Below are 17,816 nucleotides of genomic sequence, written 5' to 3'. Positions count from 1 at the left end.
AAACAGTGGGATTTGGTGAGAGGAAGAAGGACAGAGATGATTTATTCTGTATGAGACATGGAGAGTTTAGGGTACTTCTAGAAGATCCAAATGCAGATGACAAGTTGCCAATTGAATATGCAAGTCTGACCTCAGGAAAGAAATCTCAGCTGGGGCCACAGATGAGAATCAAGCTGGAGACTGAAACCATGGGAAAGAATAAAACTGTCTAGGGAGAGTGTATAGAGGAAGTAACGGCTAATTACAGAACCTGGAGATCACCCAGGCTCCACGAGAGTGCACTGGAGCGCAAGACTCTCTCCATCCCCAACCTGCAGTCCCATATAGCTGGACCAGAGCCAGCATGACTTTTGGGAATGGAGAACTCAGGCCCAAGTTTTCACCATGATGTTTGTACAGCAGTCAGTAAAAGAGTCTCAGCAATAAAAACGCTTTCTATTCTATTAAAGGCTAAATTTTCAACAATGCTCTGTGGAATATTCTTTTCTCAGATTGTTAATAGGGACTGCTCAAAAAAAGAGTTGCAGTTCTCACGGTCTTTAGCCTTGCTGATGCACATTATGATGCACCAGAAGAAAGGTATAATATGCAGTGTTTCTCAAACTTATTTGGCCATTAAACTCTTTTTTACTTTTCTTTTTACAAGACATCCCACTAAACTTTGCTTCTGAGGAACACAACCCAAAAGAAAATATACTCTGTTAGTATATAATAATCTGAAGAGAAGGAATAGGGTTAGCAAAAAAAAAGTTACTTGACTGATGAGCCAATAGCTTTGGAAATCATAACAAAAAATACAGAAATCTCACATTTCTCATAAAGTATAACCTTCAGGAAAAGAACTTTCCAATTCCCAATAATATTTATAATGAGTGACTGGTTAACCCTAATAATAAAAATTATAAATAGCAATCATCATCTCTATAAAAACTATAATAAATTATTCTTCATTATCAAGTCTAAGCAGGCAGGAAAGGAATGGCAAAGAAAATATTAATTATCCATCATCTCCTTTATCACAACAACATCTTTATGAGGTGGGTGTTGTGATATCTGGTGTCCATATGGGGGAACTGAGACTCTGGGCTGTCATTCAGCTGGAAGGTGGCAGTGCTGGGATTCAATCCTAGTCAAATTCAAAACGCTTGCTCCTTCCAATTATTCCATAAACTGCTAGGATTAATTAGTTAAAATCCATAGAGAAACAGGCTTTGTCCATTCTTGTTTCCAACACTGGAAGTGTTAATTTTGATTACTTATTTTTAAAATGTAGACCATAAAAACAAGAAGCAGTCAAACCTGATGACATCTGTTGTTCTTTTCCCATGCATCCATAGAATATCTAACTGTGAACCATATGATTTCATAGTCATTTCACTCAGTGAAGACTTTCATGACGAATAAATGGGGATACAAAGCTTTCCTGGTACTATGTCATGTTCTCTAAATATGAGCTTGCATTTTTAAGTAAAAATTCTTATATTATCAGTTTTTAATATTCTAAGAACCTCAATACCTACATATTTAATTGAATTTGCACAATTAAAATTCAATGTCACTTTTCCCAAATTTTTTCCAAAACATACCTTGAGGGAAAATTCGTCCAACTTCTATCACCAACCATGACTCACTCTCTCAAAGGGGGACTTTAGGGAGTTACACCAAGATCAAATAGGAGAGAGCATGTATGAAGCTCAGAAGAGTGTCGATGAAAGACCCGTAGTGATTACAATCTCCTCCCTAGAAGAAGTGTCCACCTCCACTCTGTCACCAAACTCCTCTCTTGATAATATTCTTGACTTGTTACTTAGAAATGCCTTCTCTCTTCAATCATAAATTCTGAGGTCCTATCAGGCACAAGACAACCACCATCTTAGTTATGCTAAATTGGGTAATTTTTTATATAATAAGATACAAAGTTTACATTACACTTGGCAAAACCAACTTCCAGGTTTCAACTACATTCTACATAGGAAACTTAAAATTTATGAAGAAGAGAGGACAAAAGAAGAAAGGGAGTGATGGAGTGGGGCTTTAACAAGGAACCAGGATGATAATGTCAGCCGTCCTCGGCAAGAAACCTGGTAGAGCTTTGGGAATACAACACGACTGACTTCAGGCAAGGCCAGCATCAGGGGAAAGGGCAGGCAGGATGCCTTCAACAACTGCCCAGTTGGAAGATAAAATATAAACACCAGTGACCGAAATATCTAAATATTTATACAACCACAGCTGGAAAAAGATATACACGTAAGTGCTAAGTATTTCAAGGAAATATATCAAAGTCACATGAGATTTATGGTGAGGAAACCAAACTCCTAGTTGGATGTAAACTGCTTCTCCCTTTAAGACATCACATTTACAGAAACACAAGCAAGTAACCATTTATGAGACAGATCTTGTTAATATGCTATTGAGGTATGAAAAACTCACATATACATAATTTTATTTTTTTTCATATATACGATTTTATTCTTTTTTTCTAGTATGGCAGTAATATTGTCTCAGGGCTTCGTTAATGGTTTCAAATCTGTTTCTTCTTAGTAGACTGAGCGAAACAGTATTTATTTTATTAACAGAGTCTTGTTTTGATCCAAATTTCTTTTTCATATTCTTTGGTAGGTAAAATTAGAAAAGCTAAAATGATTAAAATATTCATTTGTATCATATATCATATTAAAACATCTTACAGTGCAAAAATGCTTGTAAAATTGCTAAAAGCACGAGAGAAACAAGTTGAGTGAGCAGCTGACAGATGCACCATGAATATCAACTGACAACTGGGTGACATCTATCCAAGGTGGAGGTGGGGGTGTCTATAGTTGCCTAAGAACATACCTATATTTGCAAAAGAATACCTGTATTCCTAAAAAAGCCTTGCCTGTTAACCTTTTTATTTAAGCTCCATTTACATTTTAAGGAGCAGATGGCCTCCAATTACTAACATAAATCCTACCATGGGCACCAATCCTGTAATTTTCCTGTCAGAATTTCATCCCACAAGGTGATATTTGTTAAAACTAAGAAGACAGAACCCATTAATTACTCACTGTGTAGAGAGTAGACTTAAATATCCTCTACTGAGTTATACACATTTCCAAATACTCATGCTTACTACTGAAATAAGTATAAAAACAGACAACACTCCACAGAAAAAATAGCTAGTTTCACTTGAAATTACATAACTAAAGAAACACAAGGGAAACAGAATACATTAAAATAACAACATGATTAATGGATCATGCCATTTTCCTCAGGTATTGTGTTTCATCCTAATTTCCCTTGATTATAATTCTACCTAAAGATTGGGGGGTGGAACCTTTTGTAGCCAAAATTTAGACTAATCCCAATAATTAGCTGAGTACCATTGTTAATATCTGTTATCATCTAAAAATGATTACCAGAATTGGCCAAAATGAAATTCCAGTAGTGAATCCCTGGTGTTTTTGTAATATTCCTATAGAATCTAATATCATATGGCTGTGTCTCCAGAGATATGAAAAAGATTGGCAGTAGCATGTTAAATTTTAGAAACAATATTGCTTGCCCTCCCCCCCATTTTTAATAATATGGACTCTAAGTAGAAGAGACTTTTCGTCATGGGACCCAAATATTGCAGAAGCTACTAGGGCACTAAGTGCAGGAATTGCCTCAGCTGACTCAAATCAGGCTGGATTTCACTCTGAGCTGTAACTAAAGGGAGTGGAGGGTTGAAGTTGGTTAGTTGAGTTCATGCTTCCTGTTTGCCCTTTAGTAAAATTTCCAATTAACATGCAAATAGGAGGATTCTACCTTCTATAAAATGCCAAACAAAAATATTTGCATATCTTAGAGTCCAAATTCTCTCACTCCAAATTCTCTCACTCTCCTATCTATCAGTTTACCTATATATTGTGCCTAATTGCATTAGGAATTGTGCTAAGCATTAGCAAAACAAAGAAATATAAAATAAAATCCCTGACCTTAACAGCCTGAAGTCACCAAGGGAGACAGAAATATTAACAAGGATAATACTGAAAAATAGGAGATATACAAGGACAGGCAGTAGTAGGAGAAACTGGATTCCAGAAGGAAGGAATTGCATGGGCAAGGAAACATTAACTAATGTAGAATTTGTGGGGAAAGTTTATTAAATCTAGAGAACGGATTCAGTTTCCTGGGTTCAAATCTAGGCTCTGCTACTTGTAAGTTGTGTGAACTCAGATAAATTGCTTAACCTCTCTGAATGTTAGTTTCCTCATCTACAAAATGAGTATAAAAATAATACCCATACTTTATAGTTTAGCATAATCCCTGATGCATAAAATAAATTGCATTGACCCATGCATTTAAACCATTAATGTAGTATTTTGGAAGGTGGCATAAACACCATTGTCTGATTTTACGATTCTCCTCTCTACTCTCTCCTGGAATTACATTAGGATTCTTGTTAATTTAAAGAGAAATCAATTACTTTTTTCCTAAATTTGTAATAAATTTCCTTAGTTGCACACTAAGCCAGTTTCTAGTCAGAGTTGAGAATTCAACTCAAAATTATTTCCCATTTACACAGTTCTTGGCAGGATCTGGTACAATTTCAGCAAAACATCTTTCAAAAGAGAAGAAAAACAAAATAAAACAAAACTAGAGCACTTAGCACAGCCAACTTATTGTTTTACCAAGAATCATCAGAGGTTGATTCTAAAGCCATCTACGATAAAGCATCTCTGTTCCTCATGGAAAATATGCCATGGAGATTCATTGATTAAATGTATTACTTTTAAAATTTAAAAGACACAGTGATGTTTTTAAAATATTACAGAGTGAACAGTCGTTATGTCTTTCTTTTCCTTTTCATTACGAATATAAAAATCCTATGGGTAGCTAGAATATAGATGAAGAGTTTATACATAATGACATTTCAAGTCAACTCTCTGTAGATGCACTAAAGTTATCAAAATTCACAAATGCCTAGCTTACTGGACCTAAATATTTAGGTCTGAAAATATAATAGCTTATTTCAGCTGTTAGGACCATTTTTCACAGACCAAGGATTTTGGACAATATTTTGACCTATGAAAACAGCACTTGGGTGGTCCTGTGAATATTTTTTATTGCTATAGAAAAATAGTTCATCCTAGTATTGTCTTTTCAACATATTAGGGCAAATTACATGGTATTGCAATCAATGTTAATCTACATTTCATTTCTTTATATATAATATGGAAATAGCAGATGGTTATAAATTTGAGCCAACTATAACCTCAATATACAGAACATGAGCAGACTTCCTTATTGAGGGCAACTCAACAATTTATAACTGTATAAAATAAACCATGCTTACCAATCTTCCTCTATCCTGAATTTAAATTTCGGAGAGGAAAATCTTTATTCTGAAAATAATCTTATTTTTGTGTTTAAAAACATATTTTTAAGTCATAAATTAAAAGTATGTAAGAATGAATATGGATATAATACAATTCCTTAACCATACAGAAGTTTTAAAAAAAATCATTATGTAAAGTAATATTGATCAATTCTTTCTCTCAAGAGTTGCATTAGATTTTCATAGAATCTGTCCATTATAGATATAATTTACTAAGAATCAATAACCTAAAATCAATTAAAGTAGCTTTCAATTTTACTTCTTGAATTAGTAGTCATGCTTGAGCCATATTTAGTGAACACTTGAATCTAAATAAGTAATTAATGTTGGTGAGATGGAGTATGAAATTGTAATTTTAGGAATAATTGTCTAAAGACAATTACACTTTTGGAAAACAAAATACTTAAAACAACCTTTTAAAAGATTACTGAGAAATCCCTACAGGAATGCAGTCAACTTCACTCATTTTAAAACTCTGTCACTACTTCTGACATGAACAAGAATTTCTAAAGAAACTCTTCACACATTAGCAAAGTGTCATTTTACCTTTCTATCTTCCCCATTTCTCTCATTACATCTCGGATTTAGTTCTTACAGATTCTAAGGGCCACCCCAATAAAGAATGCCAAGAGGCAGAGTCTAATCATTCCAAATGTTGACTTAAAATCTACTCAGTAATCTTTATTTTCTAAAGAAATAAGTAAATAATTCAACAGTCCAAAACAAAGCTATGTGTAGTTGATCTAATTGAGGAAAACTACCATATATAAAATCCTAACATATATACTTTTCATGCAAAAACATAAGAATTTCAAAAATTCTCCTAATTCTAAGAGCATTTTTTTTCTTTTTTTGCATTCTGATTTGAGACTTGTGCTCTTTTTTTTTTTTTTGCAGGTAAGTTTGGAATTCTTTTTCTTTTAAATTTTTTTTTATTGTAGTAATATATCTATATGCATTTATTATTTTGTATGTTAATGCAACTTTAAAAGGGAAATATAATAGTTTTAGTCCTTATTTGATGGTGGTTTAATTAATTTGAAGGAAAGAGCCATAAAATTAGTTTTTTGGTTTTTTTTTTTTTGCTGAGGAAGATTCACCCTGAGCTAACATCTGTGCCAATCTTCCTCTATTTTGTATGTGGGTCACCACCACAGCATGGCTGCTGACGAATAGTGTAGGTCTGTGTCTGGGAACCGAACCTGGGCCGTCGAAGTGGAGCGCGCCGAACTTAACCACTAGGCCATGGGGTCACCCCCTAATATTAGTTTTGTTTAGAAAGCATTTATAATATTGAAATACTTGTGTTTAGTTACTAAATAGTTAGACCATAACTGAAATACTTCACCATCTCCAGTGTCTACAACAGCACCTAGCACTCAGCAGGTACTCAACAAACATTTGATGAAGGGATGATCAGATAATGGAAAAAGAACATGACCCCCTATGTATCTATAAATCGTTTAGATCATGGTATAGACACACATCTATGCTTGGAGGCAGTCAGTGTACCCCTGAGTTCAGGAGAAAGTAAGGGAAATCATTACTTCTCCTTCTGGAAGCAGACATCCACAGTGGAAAGGAGCCCCGAAGCCATGGCCTCCCTGAAGGCATGTGGAGATAACAAGACTTTGTCCATTCAAAGTAGGGAGCTCTCTTTAAAATTAATTCTAAGGCCATTGAAACCTGTACACAGTGTCATGAGCGGTGAAAACATAAGGATAAATAGAGGTGTAAGAGGTACAATTCTAGCAGGACAGATACACCGAGAGAGAGAGAAAGAGGAGAAAGAGACCTAGAAAAAAGATCTGAAGGGAATCTTAACGTTGATTTCTTAGAGACCATTAAAAAATGGATAGTTTTTGTGTCCTTCTCTAAGTTTCTCCAGTTTCTAGTACTCTATGATGTCCTGGTGTTATTTGCATAATAAAGTACTTTATTTTAGAAGTGTGAAAGCCAACAAAAAATTTTTGAAAAATATGGAGAAAATAAAATTCAACCTTTGCTAACCCTGTAGCATTCATTTATTCACTCAACAAACATGTACTAAGTATTCACAGTGCACCAGGTCTGTGCCAGATGCAGGTGACATAAGAGTGCAAACAAATAAAAACAAAAACTTAGTAGTATCTGTCTCTCTCTCTTTTTTTAGCTACTAAATAAAGATGCAAAGTTAATGTGAAGGATATACACTGTGTGCACTTAACAATGTATATGCACTTATATCTCTTAAGCCAACATTAAACTTTTTTTGTGGGCACACATAAACAACCAGTAAACAAATCAGAAAGAGTTGTGTTTGCAAAACTACATGCAACATCGTTACAATTAGTAGAAGCAAACGTACTGCATGCAACACTGAACGAATGGAAGCAAACATCTTCAAGCAAAACTATGCTTTCCTAGAAGGTGGAAAGTCTGTATGAGATTAAATGAATAGAGGCCACAAACCCCGAGGTGCAGAGCTGCTGGGTCATGCCCTGTGTGATCACCAGGAGTTCAAAGACTGGATATGGATTTAAACCGATAAACAGGTATCAATTACCCCTTCTCTTTAGGAAGTAAATAGACCTAATTATTTTACTTGTCTTCAATACCATTACAAGGTCATTCCTGGTCTATGCCACCCAGGGAAAATCATCTTTTTTAAACCTCAAATTATTTTTCACTTCACATTTGACTATTTTTGAGCAATTGCGAGACCCTCTATTAATAATCAATTAAGCTCAAATTACATTATCAACATATACTTACATTTTTCCTATTCAGCATGTAATAACTGGTAGAATCTCTCAACGTAATGGGTATTTTTCTAGTTTTCTGCTAGCACTGAAACAAGAACTGAGATGGAGAAGGACGAGGTATAAGGTTGTTGGTGGTGTTTTTTAAATTTATTTTGTTATTAATTTTAGAACTATATTTATATAATACGGTTTTTTTGAAAAAGTAAGAGTCATATTCTTTGGAATAAGTATTTTGCTTACTACAAGTACATAAAACTGCATGTAGGTGTTTTCAGAAGCAAATATAGGCTCATCAAAATAAAGCCTCCTGAAACATCAGACAAAGGCATGCCAAACTGGAATAATGAAAAACCAGTCAACAGGCAACCTTAAAAAAATTTTTTTTAAACATTAAACAAATGAAAGCAGTGTGTCTCAATGTGTGATCATTCTTTATATGCTGATGACGTTTCTCTAATTTCTAAGTATCCTTTATTTTCTTGCTTTAGAAATACCAGGGGTGAGGTTAAAAGTGTAGATAAGCGGTCCCTGACCTATTCAGTCAAACTCCTTGAGTCTGAGGATTTGTAAGTGGTACTTTGCAGGTACACAAGGTGATTTTAATGGACGCTAAGTTTGAGAAGCACTGAACTAGAGGTTGTACCTACTGTGATACGTATTTCTCATACTATTGAGTGTTCTGAAATTATACCATTTACTATTTCAACTACTGCTATTAATATTAATATTGGCAAACAGTTTACAGTGCTTTCTATGCATCACACACTTTTCTAAGTGTTTTAAATACATTAACTCATTTGATTCTCACACACAGAAAACGCAATGTTATGATTTTTTTTTTTTTGAGGAAGATCAGCCCTGAGCTAACATCTGTTGCCAATCCTCCTCTTTTTTTTGCTGAGGAAGATTGGCCCTGGGCTAACACCCATGCCCAACTTCCTCTACCTTATATGGGACGCCACCAAGCATGGCTTGATAAGCAGTGCACATGTCTGCACCTGGGATCTGAACCCGTGAACCCCGGGCTGTGGAAGAAGTGGAGCACCCGAACTTAACCACTAGGCCACCAGGCCGGCCCCCACAATGTTATTATTAACCTCAATTTATAAATGAGAAAATTGAGACATAGCAACATTAAGTAATTCACCTGAGGTCACACTGCTAATACATGATAGATCTGAGCCATCATCTCAGGTAAATTGGCTCCAGAGTTTATGTTTATAATAACTATTCCCAACAGCCTCTCTACTTAGATATTAGCCAAACCATAACACAGTATTTAGTATGACCATGTATTAAAAAAATTAAAATACATACGACTAATGTATACTTGCAAGAATACGCTCCTCATAATGAATAGGAAATAACATTTTACTCATGTATTCTCCCATTATGAAATAACTGAGTCAAGAAATGGGAAAAAATTTTCAAATTTTGTTCCAGGAGTAGGAAGTATAACTTAACATAACTTGAGCTGTTGTCCTGACTTTACTCAACTGAAAAATTAACTGACACTATAAAGAAGTACCTCAAAATCAACAGAAAAAAAGTGTTATGCTTCCTTTCATAAATAAAAAGGTACAAAAATTAATACAGATTAAAACAAGCAATAAAAGTGCATTGTAGAAAATGTGGAAAGTACAAAATAGAACAAATAATAAAATACTTATCTATAATCCTATGTTCTTACAGAGAAAACCAAGGCTATTATTTTAATATCTTTCCTTCCAGTGTTAGTCTATCAATTTTTACATATAAAATATTCTATAATTAATTTTTTGCTTATTATAAACATTTTGCCCTTTCACTAAGAACTAATGAAAAACATATCCTTAAATGTATGAATAATATATCTTACAGATGTGTTACAATTAACTTAATTGAACCTCCTTGTGAAAAGTTTATTTCCAAATTTTTAGGATGATCAAAATCTAAATTTCAGCATCACTGTGTATATACTTTTATCCATATATTAAATTATTTCTTTAATATATCATCTTAGTTATTGAATTTGGGGACCAAGGTGTTTAAAAAATTTAAAGGTTGATACGTATCTTCAAAATTTAGTTGTTATAAGGTGTCTTTTTAAAAAATTCCAATAATTCAAAAAACATTTTGACACTATTAAAAATGCTAAATTCCACCTTTTTCATCTGTAACTTACAGTTCTTTGGTACTTCGAATATAATATTGCCCTTCTAAAATACCACTATAAAATTCTCTACAATCTTTTAATATATAGAATTGGAAATTGGGTATGAATATATTGTTAAATATCTGATTTTTCTTTAATGTCATATTCCTAGTTATATCACCTTTTAAAATTTGCTCATTTGTGCCTTCAATTTTGTTCACACTGATCAAAACCTCCCTCTAAAATGCTGATGCTGAGTCAACCCCTCTTTTCCTTTTGGATTATATCCCTTCAGGGATTTTGAACTAAAACTTACATTCAAATATTTGTTAATTCTCAAAACAACTTTAAATTCTAGTCTCAGAAAATCTTCAAGTTTTAATGCTTATTTATCCATTAGCCACACAACTCAATTGTTTAAACATATAATTTGGAAGCATAAGTAATTTTAAATGTTGATGTATTAGATAATCAGATATACAGCATCATTTTGGAACCAAGTCTCAAGAATTGCTTTCCAATAGGTAACCTCAGCGGGAAAACACTAATATGCCTTTCTCTGAACACAACTGCCCAATAAAAGTATATGGAAAAATCCATGCATTTCTAGCTTATTAATACAGACAAAATTAGTAGGATGAAATTAACTCATACTTTTTAAATATAGGGATCCTCTCCTAGCTTGACCAACTCATCCTGGTTTAACTGTGACCTTCCCAATTTTAGCAATGAAAGTCCCCATCAGTTAGTTCCAGATAAACCAAGACAGTTGCTGACTCTTTCTCCTTAAAAAGTCAGATGGAACAGACTGAAAGAACAATATCCCATGCAAAAAATTCCATCATGGTAATTGGTACCAAAATTACTACAAAATGAAATAATAAAAAGTTTATTCAAATTGTCCTAAGATATAATAAACTTTTTAAGACAAAGAATGCATTACATCTTAAACTACAGTGAATAAACATCATGGAAACAAAAAGAGTCAGAAGTTCCTAGTCGACTTATTAGCCAAGTAAGAAAAAAGTTTACTGAAAGATAAAGTGTATGAAGGAAAGGAATTGCCACATTACTATCAGATTTGATGTTTCTTAGTTTTAATACAAGTATAGAATAGCCTACCCAATGTGGAAACACAGACAGAAAACCAACGTAAAGAGGAAACCTATAGTAAATTCTCTACTTGTTTGTTTTCTTTACGTGGTTTAATTCCAAAACCCCATGAGAAGGACGACTGTTAAATGGCAGAGGTCCAAGAAAAAAATAATCCCAAATGATGCATGGAAGTAAAATTACTTCAATTCAACAAGTGTTTGTTGAGTAACTACTCAGTACCTAGCCCTATAAATTGTAGATGGAAGCTAAAATTGATAGCACATAAAGAGCTTGTAAGAAGTACACAGGAAAGAACAGGATCAGCCACAAAGTTATATTGTAGATGTGTTACACACCGAATAAATTCAAGTATGTAACCAACTAGTGATATATAATATCTAAAAATTTTACAAGGATACCATGTAAAGCAACAGATCTGTGTCAATATAGTAGTTGATGTTTAATACACAGAAAGCACAGCATTTCAGTAAAGGTAAATTTAAAACAATTGCTTTAGACTGCATGACTAAAATGAGATTATAGAATGAGAAAAGAAAAAGAATAAATAATGATAAAGAAAATACTTAAGGAATTAAATATTTTTACTGGCTTTTCCCTTCATAAACTTTTCTCTTGGCAAACTATAAGCAGACCATTATTTCTAGTGTTCTGTTTGTTTTTGCTTCACTCTGACCATTGCAATGCACTATACATTCATACGCACAGCCAAAGTAAAGTTTATGCCAATTTCCAGAGTTTCCATTTCCTTTCCTAATGGTTTTCAGCCATAATGCACAAAACACCATCTTAACTGCAATCTACAGCAAGTCCCCCCTCTCTGATTTATTACCACCATACACATATAAGCAATACTTCTGTGGCCTTCCAGATGAAAAACGTTCATCCCTCTTTGCAAACCTGACACTGCCAATAAAAGTGCAAAAACCCTACAGAACTACAAGAGTTGTAGCTTTTGCATATGAAAAATAGTTTGAAAAGAGAAATATGAATCAAAATTCTTATGGAGCATAGGATGCATAGGAGATGGTAAAGACGCAGTGCCACCCTGTATAACCTACAGAATCATTACTTGGTTTGACTTAGTTCTACACGGTTACTTAGTTCTATTGTTTAAGAGTAGTAAAAACAAACGATGCTTTCTCAAAAACTCTCAAAAGGACACAAGAAGATTTTTATAATTATCTCATTAATCTTGAATGTCAGAATAGAACAATAACTAAAATGCATTTATATTCCAATTTCATTAGCCAAATTAATTCTCACAATCCTCAAAACATCCTGAATGAGGCATTATTATTATCCATAATTTATGGATGAGGAAACAGAGACACAGAAATTAAGTAACCAGTCCAAAATTTCACAGGCACCAAGCGATGGAACAGAGATTCAGATCCCCACAGTCTGCTCCAGAATTTGGGCATTTAACCACTAAATTATGCTTTAAACAGTACAATTGTTTAAGAATTTACCTTGTATAAGAATAAATGCCATAGACCCAGAGATATTTTTTTTAACTGTCAAATTAATGTAAGAAAAACTAGAAAAATACTGTGGCTCCATATGGCAGTTGGGAGGAGAGAAGGTAGAGGATTCATGTCAGAATAATAGGGCTTTTTTCCTAGGCCCATAAATTTCTAACTCTCCATCCTGAGTTACTGGGTCAGTTTCTTCATCCGTAAAATGAGGTTAATACAGCATGTTAAAGCTGGAATAAGAACAGATAAATTTGTCAACCCTCACATTTTCCAAACAAAGAAAAACTAATCAACGGATTGAAAATATTTGATCAAAGTTGACAACAAATAATCCCCTGTAGCCAGAACGAGGACCCTGTTCTTCTGAATCCCATAAACATGAGGTCAGGAGTAAAATCTTTGGTAAAAGAGACTAACGAAGAAGTGTTCTGGGGCCAGCGCACTGGCGTAGTGGTTAAGTTTGCGCACTCCACTTCGGCAGCCCAGGGTTCACAGGTTCGGATCCCAGGCATGGACCTACGCTCCACTCATCAAGCCATGCTGTGACAGTGTCCCACATACAAAATAGAGGACGACTGGCACAGATGTTAGCACAGGGCTGATCTTCCTCAAGCAAAAAGAGGAGGATTGGCAGCAGATGTTAGCTCAGGGCCAATCTTCAGTAAAAAAATAAAGAAAGAAAAAGAAGAGGTGTTCTTAGCCTGTTTGGGATGTGCTTCAAAGTGTCTGTGAATGCTTGGAAGTGGATGCAAATGTCTCTGGGCATGCATGGAGATATGAAAACAACACAGTCTTAGAAGAGGTTCCAATCTGCACAAGAAATATAAGGATAATTATCTTTATTTTTTAGATAAAGAAAGAAAAGCTCAGAGGAGTAAATAACTTGCACAATATTACCAAATAATTCATGGAGAACTGAGAATCAAACTCAAAGCCACGGACCCTGGAGCCTGCCACCCTTCCATGGCGCTGCCATGCAACACTGCTTCTCTGCCTTCTCCTTTTTTTAATTTTTTTTTCCCCCAAAGCCCCAGTAGATAGTTGTATGTCATAGTTGCACATCCTTCTAGTTGCTGTATGTGGGATGCGGCCTCAGCATGGCCAGACAAGCGGTGCGTGGGTGCAGGCCTGGGATCCGAAGCCGGGCCGCTAGCAGCACAGTGCACACACCCAACCGCTAAGCCACGGGGCCAGCCCTCTGCCTTCTCATTTTAAAGCTCTTTTCACACCTACTCATCAATTGATGCTGGACTTAGCACAGGCTGAGTGAAGTAACACCTGTTATTATTCCCTAGCCCAAGCAGGAAGTTCAAGTTATTTTCTGTGGAGAAGTATTTTAGCAGACACTAATATTACTAGGAAAGGAACAACAGCAGCTGGCACTAAGCACTGAGCACTGAGTGTCTTCCAGGCATTTATTGTGAATCATGAACATGTGATTTCCTCGTACATTATATATATATAACAACCCTGTGATGTTGGTGAACTAACACTATACTTCAAAATCTTACAATCTAGGGGTTCAGGACTTAGACAGATTACAGTTTTCAAGTTGGGAAAGGCTTACAACATGTTGAAAAGCTCCAAGTCCAAGAAGTATGTGGTGAAGTAACAAAAGCAAAATGTATACAGTAAATGCCAAAGGAGAAATGAGAACCGAAAGCTAAGTGAAGTGGGCAGACTGCTTCCTCTAAGAGGATTTGGACGGATATGGAGGGCTGGATATGACTTAGATTTGTTAGAGGTTCTCTGCCCCTGAAATTATTTGAGGTTTTGTGTTTATGAATATATTTGCATTTCTCTAAAGAGAAGATTCATCCACAGACAAGGCCATCTGATTCTTGAAGAGGGGCATTAATGCAAAAAAATTTTTTTAATTAAAAAACAAAAGTGTTTGTATCAGTTTCCTAGGGTTGCCATAACAAAGTATCATGAGCAAGGAAGCTTAAACAACAGAAATTTATTGTCTTGCAGTTTTGGAGGCTAGAAGTCCAAGACTAAGTCAGCAGCAGGGTTAGTTCCTTCTAAGCGCTGTGAGGGAGAATCTGTTCTCCCTCCTTCCTAGCTTTTAGTGGTTTACTGGAAGTTCCTTGGCTTCTACTGCATCATTCACGCCCAACTGCCTTCATCTTCACATGGCATTCTCCCTGTGTCTCTGCTTCTGTGTCCAAATTTCCCTTCTTTATAAGGACCTAGTCATATTGGCTTAAGGCCCGCCCTAATGACTTCTTCTGAACTTGCTCATCTCCAAAGATCCCATCTCCAAATAATGTCACATTCACAGATTCTGGGAATTAAGACTTTAACAACTGTTTGTGGAACAGAATTCAACCCATAACTGTGGGATAAGCAGAAGTGAGTGGGAAGGATGTTCCAGATGGGGTACAGAGGGAAGGAACAGAGAATAATGTGGCAACAAGAAGCCCAGTATGATTTGTATGAGGGGTTCAGTCTAACACTACTAGAAAATAAGAGTTGAAATGCTTGCTTTAGCCCAACTGTAGAGATCTAACAATGTTCAAGAAAGGCTTTTGGATTCTAGCCTATTAGCAACAAGAAAGTTCTTAAAAGATTTTGAGGAGTGAAATAACATGATGAAATGTTGTTTAGGAGCTCGAAGGCTAGGCAGGATGAAGGGTAGTGGGAGGAGATCAGGAACTGATAAGTTAATCACCTCCATAATACAGGTGTGAGGCAACAAAGGTAATAAAAATGAAAAAGAAATGAAAAATTCAAGAAGCATTGTGAAGTAAAAATTCCACAACTCAGTCCAACAGCTCTAAGGCTTGGGATCTGAGACAAAAAGAAAGCCAGTTTAGGGTGGTTTTCATTTTAAACTCGTGCTTGACTTTGAAAAGGAAACCAACACTGTAAATTTCAGTTTCTTCATACATTAAATATGACATAACTCTAAGACCTTTTAAAAACCAACTTGAAGCTCAACAGATGATATTAAAAAAGAGTACAGAGGTGACTTTCTATTCCATTCCCATGAACTTTTCTATTTCAAGAATTATATGTTTCAAATTATAAACTCTAATTATATTATATGTTTTCCCAAGATAATTTCACTTGATAATTTATAAACCATAATCAATATATTCAGGAAAATGCCATCAAACCAACATAGTTACATTTAAGATTTAATGCTAAATTCCATGCATATTTTATTCAGAAACTCTTTTGATAAAAGGTACACACTTCCAGTTATAAAATAATAAGTAATGGGGATGTAATGTACCGCATGGTCACTATAGTTAGTAATACTATATTGTATATTTGAACGTTACTAACAGAGTAGATCTTAAAAGTTCTCATTACAAGAAAAAAAATTTGTATCTACGTATGGTGATGGATGTTAACTAGACTTACTGTGGTGATCATTGTGCAATATATACAAATATCAAATCATTATGTTGTACATCTGAAACTAATATATATCAATTATACCTCAATAAAAAAAAAGAAACTCTTTTGATGATACACACAACAAATTCATGTAATGCAGCAATATTAGGACAAATCCTGAAGGTGGTTTAGAACATTTAGCTTCATTTTTGCAGATCATTTTTAAACTATTTTATTTTTTTATATTTTAATTTAATTTTTTTATTTTTTTATTTTATTTTACTTTATTTTACTTTACTTTTTTCTATTCTATTCTATTCTTTTTTATTTCTATTCTATTCTATTCTATTTTCTGAGGAAGTTTTGCCCTGAGCTAACATCTGTGCCAATCTTCCTCTATTTCGTATGAGGGTCACCGCCACGGCACGGCTGCTGACGAGTGGTGTAGGTCCGTACCTGGGAACCGAACCCGGGCCACTGAAGCAGAGCGTGCCAAACTTAACACTAGGCTATGGGGCTGGCCCTTAAACTTGTTTTATAAAGTGATAAAATATTGAGGCTGCTCCTACTTCTTTGAGCACAGTAAGAAATGTTCTTTGGGGAAGTTTTTCAGTAGGAAAATCCCAGCTACATCAAAAGAATCTTCAGATGATTGCCATTCCAAGTACAAGTTGAAGCCATCTAAGTAATTTACTTTGTTTAAGCATGCTTACTCTTTTCAGAGAAAGAACAAAAGAATAAAGCATGTGATCTTTTTTATTTAATTAGAAATTTTTTTTAATATGAAAGCTACTTTCGTAAGGAAGATGTCTGTTCCTCTTTAAAGAAAGTTATATTTAATAAGGACAAGTTTAAAAAATAATTCCCAATACCAGAAAAACTCTAATGGGACTGAATTTCATTATTCTTACATTTTAATCCAGTACAGTCCAAGAGAACTTTCTGCAATGATTAAAATGTTCTATATGTGCTCTCTCTGATATAGTAGCCACCAGCCACATGAGACTTTTGAGCACTTAAAACTCAACTTTTATTTCATTTTATTTTAATTTTAATTAATTTCATTTAAATAGTCACATGCAACTGGTGACTACAGTGTTGGACCAGACAGTTCTAATCTACGTTAAGTGAAAATAAATGCAAAGGGAGAAATCAAAACCTATACTAGTGGCTCTTAAACACTAGTATACATCACAATGAAAATCATAATTTATACCCACAGATCTTAACTGTTGAGGAACATCAGAGTGAACTAGAGAGGTGGGATCTTGTTAATAATTCAGATGTCAGGGGTCCACACCCCTGATCTACTGAACCAAGTCTTTTAAAAATCTGTTTTTAACAAGCACCAGAAGTAATTCTGATACACATTAAATTTTGAGAACACCTGATCTACTTCTGCTTCCATTACAAAGTTGAGTCATTGTGTCTCCCTCACAGGAAATATGAATTCATACTGTTTAACTATCGAGCTTTAATATGAAAACATATTGCTTTAATTTAAATAACATTGGCACCTCTTAACCAACATTTTTTTAGAGCTCCATCTCTTTAGAAATGACTGGAGAAAAAATTATTTCACATTCTAAAATACCACTAAGTATCAACTAATTTCCCTAGACAAATGCTACACT

At 34.6% G+C, this 17,816-nt stretch overlaps 1 protein-coding gene across 1 annotated transcript in view; it reads right to left on the bottom strand.

The window, feature by feature from the left end:
• Positions 1–17,816, bottom strand: part of ROBO1 (roundabout guidance receptor 1) — a 482,076-nt gene that overhangs the window by 318,625 nt on the left and 145,635 nt on the right. The window lies entirely within an intron of this gene.

The sequence above is a fragment of the Diceros bicornis genome, chromosome 27 (genome assembly GCF_020826845.1).
Source record: "Diceros bicornis minor isolate mBicDic1 chromosome 27, mDicBic1.mat.cur, whole genome shotgun sequence".
Classification (NCBI taxonomy): domain Eukaryota; kingdom Metazoa; phylum Chordata; class Mammalia; order Perissodactyla; family Rhinocerotidae; genus Diceros; species Diceros bicornis.
Note: the sequence above shows the minus strand (reverse complement) of the source record. Positions and strands in the feature narration are given on the sequence as shown.